The sequence below is a fragment of the Ornithorhynchus anatinus genome, chromosome 8, assembly GCF_004115215.2.
Source record: "Ornithorhynchus anatinus isolate Pmale09 chromosome 8, mOrnAna1.pri.v4, whole genome shotgun sequence".
NCBI classification, from domain to species: domain Eukaryota; kingdom Metazoa; phylum Chordata; class Mammalia; order Monotremata; family Ornithorhynchidae; genus Ornithorhynchus; species Ornithorhynchus anatinus.
Genome location: NC_041735.1, coordinates 43,837,159 through 43,845,444, shown reverse-complemented (window position 1 = coordinate 43,845,444; position 8,286 = coordinate 43,837,159). Strand labels below are relative to the sequence as shown.

The following is an 8,286-nucleotide window of genomic DNA, read 5'->3' as shown; positions in this document are numbered from 1 at the left end:
TAGGGGCAACCTGTGGCCTGGGAAAAGTAGCTCTGAGCTTCCTTACCAGAGGGGACTTAGTGACACAGGGCATTTGGAAGGCCATTCAACTCACTGGCAAAAAGGGAGAGAAGGAATCTTGAGGGTTATGCCGAGATCTAGAAAGAAGCTCTCCATTGTGATAACCAAATTTCACTTCACCCTCAAATCCCTAAGGCAAACTGCCTTCTAGGAAAAAAGGAGGGAGATGTGGGGGGAGTGAATCCCTCCCAAATTTGGAGCACAGCCTGTATTTTCAGCTCACAATCTGGTTCCCAGTTCCTCCTTCCCTCTATATGACTGGGGCAATGGTTTACACACCCAAAATTCCTAGCTCTCCATTCAGATGAGCAAATTCAATCCTGTCTTCAGGCCCCATTCCCCCATATACTGGAGAACAGACAGGAAACTGTGCCTGACCTGTCCACACCAGAAGTCCGCCTGACCATCCTTCTGTCTGGCCGGGATGGGGGAATCCCCCCCTCAGAGCTAAGAATTTTTGATGTGACAAATATCTCTGTCAGAGGGAAGGAGAGAGGGGCTAAGGACCAAAGAGTGAGCCCAAATTCCAAGGGATCAGTCAATTCCTGGTCTAGGCAGCTAACAGGCAAGACAATAATATAATAATATATTCTATTGACAATGTATTAATGATATAATGTTAACAATAATCACTGTGGTATTTGTTCAGCACTCACTATGTGCCAAACAATATGCTAAGCCTGGGGGTTGATACAGTGCAGTCAGATCAGACCCAATCCCTGTTCCACACTGGTTTTAAAAACTAATCAGGAGGAAGAATGGTAGTAAAGTCCTGTACAGAAATTGATAAGGTACCTAAGTGTCCCATGTACCTGTGAGTGGCAAAGTGCTGAGGTGGTATTTGGGAGAACATGATTCTCCTCCTCAGAACCCGCTTCAAACGCACAGGAACCCTGCTGGATGTCCTAACTGGGCTCCCATTGCACTCCTGTCTGTTTAGGGGAGTACATATTTCTCTTTTCCATCATTTTTTCTCCAGAGGACCTAAGGGCATAAAGGAATTTGCTCATCTGAATGGTGTCAAATCAAGGTTCTGGTGGGTACTGGACTGCAGAAGCCAGAAGGATCCTATCTGGGCTTCTAAGTAATTGGCCATTTCACACAACAGATAAAGCGATTCTGCCAGTTCTTCCTGCCTTAACAATTCTCCTAGTCTCCAAAAAGGAGCAATTTTAAATTAGCCTGTGAAGCATTTCCTACCCCATCTTGAGTACTTCATCAGCCTCTTTGCTGATCTCCTCGATTCCTGTCTCTCCCCACTCTGGTCCACACTTAACTCTGCTGTCTTGATCATTTCTTTACAGAACTGCTCAGTCAGTGTTTCCCCATTCCTTAAGAACCTCTAGTAGTTCTTAGTAGCACACAGTAAGCACTCAGTTAAATATGATTGATTGATGCACAATTTTCATTCCTGAACCAACAAAAATGGTAAATTAATGGACAGAAATTTAGTTTAAGCCTAGTGGAAAAGTATGGCTCGGGTGGGAACCAAAGTTAAGAATGGAAGAGCTTGGAGCATGATTTCAAAGACCTCATAAACCCATTTGATAATACCACCAATGCCTTTGCCTCTCCAGGAACAATCAATTGTATTCATTGAGTGTAATAAGTACTTGAAAAGTATGGCTCGGGTGGGAACCAAAGTTAAGAATGGAAGAGTTTGGAGCATGATTTCAAAGACCTCATAAACCCATTTGATAATACCACCAATGCCTTTGCCTCTCCAGGAACAATCAATTGTATTCATTGAGTGTAATAAGTACTTGAGAGAGAGTGTAGTAGAATCAGTAGACAAAATTCCTGTCCTCAAGGAGTTTATAATCTAACAGGGGAGATGCTGTGTCCAACCTGATTATTTCGTATCAACCCTACGGCTTAGTACAGTGTATGGCATATAGTAAGCGTATGACTTAGCAAATGCCACAGTAATGTTTTTTCTTACCGATAAGAGATACTTGCTGTGGGGCGGAGTGTGTGGCAATTGGGGAGATGAGAAATTTCTGAGAGAAGACACCCTGGAGGAGATTTCAAGAGGGCGGCAAAGGAGTTCCTGGAAAAAAAGGAGAGTGTGAGCAAGAAGTTAAAAAATAGGAAAGGTGATAATGGGGCCCAGTAAGTAAGTGGCCTTGAAAGAAGACACATACACATATACAACATCTACAGAGCAGCAAAATGATAAAGTCTAAGAGTTTAGTGGATTTTAGAGGTGTATGTTCATCAACATAGACCATAAACAGACATATAAGATGTTCAGGTTGTGTCTTGCAGCTCATCTGGTTTTGCTGATGTAAGGCGGTGCATCTGTGCATCTGTTCCCAGGCTAACACGATCTAAGGTGTAGTAGGAGAAGAGAGTGGATAAGTTGGAGGGAGTGACTGAATTGCCTGAAAGCTGATGATCAAGATTTTCAGCATCACTTGAACCTGCCAAACAACACAGGCAGCTGGTCCACAAATCTCAGCTAGATAAATCCACCCATGACTTGCATTCCCAGAGTGCTAAAATTACTTTCCCAGTATTCCCTAGCAATGCAGCAAAAAAGCTGAAACCTCTAATACAGAGTTCCAGAGGCCTAATCAATTCTGTATTCCCTAGTTTTTACAGATCAGGATCAATAGGCTCGATTTTTTTTAGTAAAATGCTGAATGACATGGAAGAAAAATTACTTAAAGGATTTCCAGTTAAGGTATAGTTCTCCAAGGCACCTAGAATGCAGAACTTCATGCCAAACTATCCAGGCAAATCTTAGAGGATAATTTTCCACTGTTTCCACTCTGACTGAAGTTATGTCCTAGGGAGTCTCCCTACTTGGACTTGAGCCTTGCCCAAGCACTTTCTGTCTCCAGTTGGATGAAAACAACAAAACTGTGTCTGTCAGGTGTGTTTAGTTTTAGGACCGGGGTCGTATTTAGCTTTCTCAGTCAGTCAGTCAGTGGTATTTATTGAGCGCTTCTGTGTGCAGAACACTGTACCAAGAAGTGCTTGGAAGGGGTACAGTACAATAATAGACACGTTCCCTGCCCACAATGAATTTACAGTCTAGAGGGGGAGACAGGTATTAAAATAAATAAATAAATAAACGATACGCACGTAAGGGCTGTTGGGCTGGGATGGGGGATAGGGCCAAGACATAAAGGAGTTGAAGAAAAAGAAAGGAGGGCTTAGTCAGGGAAGACCTCTTGGAGGAGATGTGTCTTCCATAAGGCTTTGAAGGGCAGGGGGGAGAGTAACTGACTATAGGGTATGAGGAGGGAGGGCAATCCAGGCCAGACGCAGGACGTGAGCAAGACACTGGCAGCAAGGTAGACGAGATTGAGGTACAGTGAAGCAAATAAAAGCACTTTGCCATCAGCAACAGAACATGGATACAAGGCTGGAATGATCATTGTCAGACACTTCCAACTGATTGACGAGACAACTAATATATCAAAAAGTGGCTTCCAGACCTCAAACAGCACCACAGGCCTATTAGAGTAAGGAATAAATTCCAACATAAACAGTGAATGCCCATTTCTACACATGTGTGTTTACCAGGCAGCCATCAGGACTATAGATACATTTAGCCAAAACCACCAAGAATGGATAAATTAAATACTTACATAGAACTGTACACATAGTTTAGTTCCCTGGCTTAGCTATTCAGAGTTAATCTTTAATGAACATATCATTCTGTCATTCATTTGTTCCAGCAATAACACAACTCTGCACATTTTATTATTAAGAATGCTACTTCTGAAGATATTGTGTCCTCCCAGTGCTACTTTTGAAGATACTGTGTCCTCCCAATATTTTATTTTCGGTAACTTTGGATACTACGGCTTTCCAGAAAACTGTGTGAAACAAAGCTTGGCTGGTTCAGACAAATTCTTGCTGAATTGAATTTCTCTGCATATTAGTCCAGTTCATGTCATGACTGCATCAGAAAATGATTATTACTGGCAAATTCAAAATGTCTTTATGTGAATTTACTTCACTAAAGAGAAAACTAGGTTTGCATATCCTATTGCTTAGGAACAAAATGAGGTCAACACCCTTCTTATTTCACTGATTCGATCTTTATTCAAACCTTTCTCCCGCAAACCATCGGTTTCGCTTGGTTTGTTGCATCCAAAATTCATATAGAGCTTCCCTGAAATGATCAAATTTCTATTGGGAAACAATGCTTTCTAAACAATAAATTAGAGACATCATCACAAATACTCAAGCTCTTTGAATAAGCACATTCTTCCAAGTAACAAATTAAAAGAAGTGGCGATAGGAAAAAAATATTTTCAATCAACTATCCCTACTGCAAATCCCAAGGGTTCAATTATTGTTTGTAGATGCTACTCTGTGATATCACAAAGTGTTGAAACATTGTACCGATTGGCAACACTTCAGCCATCATCTGGAAAATATAGTGGTTCAGTCATGTCGTAAATAGCCAATGAACTGTCAGGACCACCACACAGAGATTGACAGGAAGACAGCTAAATGAGCCCAGCAACAAAAATACTAGGCTAATAATGGCAGGGTGTCATATATGCTGAACAAAATGAAGCTGGAAACAAACAAAAAAAATGACAAACTTCTGATATAAAGACTTTTTGGATGCTATATTCCCATTACATAAAGAAAATTGCCTATTAAATTACTTCCAAAAAGAAAAAAATAAGAAAAATTTGAGTTATACTTGATCTCTCCTGATCATTTATTCTATAATCAAGAATCCAGAAATATATTCAAGGATATATCAACCGTGAATTCAGTCTGAGGTCCCTTGAAAAAATTATATTTGGAATAAGAAAATGGAGAGATACGGTGAATGAAAAACCAAGTGCTCCAGAAATCCTTAGGATTTTATGTTGATACTTTCAGTCTGTGTAATTAATTCCTTCTTCTGCATTTTTATTGTTTTCTATTGAGTCTAATTATGATTATTGTTTGGTGCTTTTGAGTTAAATAACCATTAAATGTCTTCTATAGTTGAAATAATGAGCTTGATTCAGCTACTGCTGTTTATCATTCTCAAGTTACTCGGGGCCACACAAAATAGAGGAAGTTAATCATATTTGAAATAATAATGCATTACTTTTCTGTAGTTCAATAACAGACATAGAGAGTAAGAGAACTGTCCTTCACTCTCAATAATGATGCTACTGACTGTTAGACCCTATTCATTCCTGCAAGAGTGGCTGAAGAAATGGCTGCATGACCAGCACTTCATTTTGAACTGTAATTTGTGGTATTTCTTAAGTGCTTACAGTATGCCAGGCTGGGGTAGATGCAGTCAGATCAGACACCGACACAGTCTCCATCCCATTTTACAAAGGAGGGAACCGAGACAAAGAGGAATAAAGTGACTTGCCCCAAATCACACAGCATACCAGGGGCAGAGCCGGAATTGGAACCCAGATCTCCTGACTCTTAACCCCGTGCCCTTTCCCTTAGGCCGCACTGTTTCCCTAATGTGTTTTCCCCATACATAACCTGTCTCTATTTTTGAGCCTGCCTTAATATTATTAATACTACAATATTATTTTTAAAGGGAAGGCGAAATCTCTGGAGCTCCACCCAGATCAATCAATCATATTTATTGGATATTTACTAAGTACAGAACACTGTACTAAGTGCTTGGGAGGGTACAATATAACAGAGTGGGTAGACACATTCCTTGACCACAGAGAGCTTACAGACTAAAGGGAGATGCAGAAATTAAAATAAATTCTGGATGTGTACAGAAGTGCTGAGTGGCTGAGGGTGTGGCTAATAAAGGTAACAAATTCAAGTACAAAAGAGGGAAAGAGAGGGGATATGAGGGCTCAGTCAGAGAACATCTCTAGACAGGCCTTCCAGAGAAACGTTCTGCAACTACATAGGTTCTTTTCTGAAAAGAACCCTTTCAAGGTTGTTCTTATGACATCATCGTATTATGTTCCGTAATGTGGGGGGTTTTATGGTATTTGTTAAGAGTTTACTACGTGCCAGAAACTGAACCGAGCCCTGGGGTAGATACAGGTTGGACACAGTCACGGTCCCATTTTACAGATGAGGTAAATGAGGCAAGAAGAAGTTAAGTGACTTACCCAAGATCACACAGCAGACGAGCGGTGGAGTCGGGATTATAACCCAGGTCCTTTTGACTCCCAGGCCTGTGCCTGTTCCTCTAGGTGACACTGCTCCACAGTTACATTGGTAAGTTAGCAAAGGGGAGTCTGGAATTTTTTAGTGCCCGTAGTAGTTACCCTGCCTATGTACCTAATCAGGAGTCTGTATGAATATACTGACCAATGTTTTTTAATGATTGAGGTTACATCCAGGGTGATTTTTATTTTTAGAACCGTCACCTATGGAATTTATACGATTCACTCTTTGATGGGTGATTGAAAATATTGTTAGCTTTCCCTTCAGGAGGTGTGAGGCTATTCAGCAGTGCGCCTAGGTATTTGTAGGCCAGGAAAACAACGAATTCTTGAGATAACCGGGAGATGTTAGACTTTAGGAAACATTACAGCAGGGGAAAAAACCAAAACACTCCACAGCTGAAAGGACTGCGGCATAAATTGCCAGTAGAGGAGTAAAACAGAAGAAGCCAAGATGGTACTGGCATAATAGTATGATAGAATTCAAGGTATTTATGTAACCACCAAATATACATAACAGTGGTTTTGTCTGCCCACTACATACTACAGGTAAAAGCTGAGTTTTTGTTCATGGAAAATGACATTGGTGTTATTTATTCCAAGTTACCTGAGAGTGGCGTAAGTGACCTTCTCCTCCTTAACACATCTGAACAGATTCGATATAATCCAAGAGGGAACATTCCCCGGAGCTCATTAATAACTCACTTTGGTAGATGACTAGATTGAACAAGTGCTCCTGAATTTGGTGAGTCCTCCTCACATCCACGCCTGGGAGCCTTGAAGCCCCTTTATAATCTTACCTTGTAGACAATTTGGATTTTTAGCAATGAAGATTTTGAGGGCAAGGTTCTCAGTGATCCATCCAGTTCCTGGACATGTATTTTCTGAAAGCTTTCAGAACTGATTATACATTCCAATTCCATTGTAAACCAGCAGCATTATCCAGGACCTAATTTGCATGTGTATAAGAAATACTGAACAACCTTGGGAGACAATTCAGTCACCTCAGATCTGAGCCTAAGGTTTTGGAAAACACATTTAAACTCTTGGCATATCAGACACACAATATGTTCACTTTTTTAAATCTACTTGTGATGGTTATCTTCCCCGCCTTTAAACTATTGCCAGTCTATCAGTGTCTATGAATACCTTCCCCTCACTGTCTCTGTCCTCTAATTATTAGAGTTCTCGAATAAGGATTGGGATATTAACAAATAGTTTGGGCATTATTATCAAATAGCTGATTTTTGCCTCTTGAAAGGATGATATGAAATGACCAAAGGAAAAAAAAAGATTTTGTTTCAAGCACTGCTTTCACTACTTTTAATACATTGCCGTTTTATGAATTTAAATGATTACCGTGCTAGTTTATTAACTCATTTTTGTAGTAATTGAAATACTTGCCTTGTCTTATACCATCGAGCTGTAGAGACATCACAGTCACATCTCTCCCAGAACGCCCCGCTCTCCATCAACAATCATTCTGGTAGTGTATCCATAGAGTTTTCTTGGTAAAAATACGGAAGCGGTTTACCACTGCCTCCTTCCTCGCAGTAAACTTGAGTCTCCGCCCTCGACTCTCTCCCATGCCGCTGCTGCCCAGCAAGGGAGAGTTTCCACTTGTAGCAGATGGCCTTCCACTTGCTAGCCACTGCCCAAGCTAGGAATGGAATGGATAGGCCTCTGGTTGACTCTCCCTCCCGTAGCCGAGACTGGTAGAGTACTGGAAACTATCCAGGTGCGACCCTGAGAGGGGAATTTAGATACTACCATGGTCCTATCTAAAGAACAGCATGGCAGCCTGATCTAGGGGGAAGATCACAGGGCCGGGAGTCAGGGGACCTGGGTTCTTAACCTGCCCCAGCCACGAGTCTGCTCTGTCACCTTGGACAAGTCACAACGTCTCTGTGCCTCAGTTACCTCCCCTGTAAAATGGGGATTAAGACTGTGAGTGCTATGTGAGACAGGGACCGTATCCAAGCCGCTTATCTTATATCTACCCCAGGACTGAGTACAGGGCCTGACACATAGTGACAGCTTAACGGATACCATAAAAAGGGACTCTTCATTATGATAATGATTTAATGAGGTATGTTCTCTTGAA

The 8,286-nt window shown here is 41.3% G+C and overlaps 1 non-coding gene across 1 annotated transcript; it reads right to left on the bottom strand.

Annotated features, from left to right (window-relative positions):
* Window positions 1-7,800: 7,800 nt before the first annotated feature.
* LOC114813974 lies at window positions 7,801-7,938 on the bottom strand. Its single transcript, XR_003761718.1, has one exon. It is a non-coding gene; the product is annotated as a small nucleolar RNA SNORA7 (small nucleolar RNA).
* Between the last annotated feature and the right edge of the window lie 348 nt (window positions 7,939-8,286).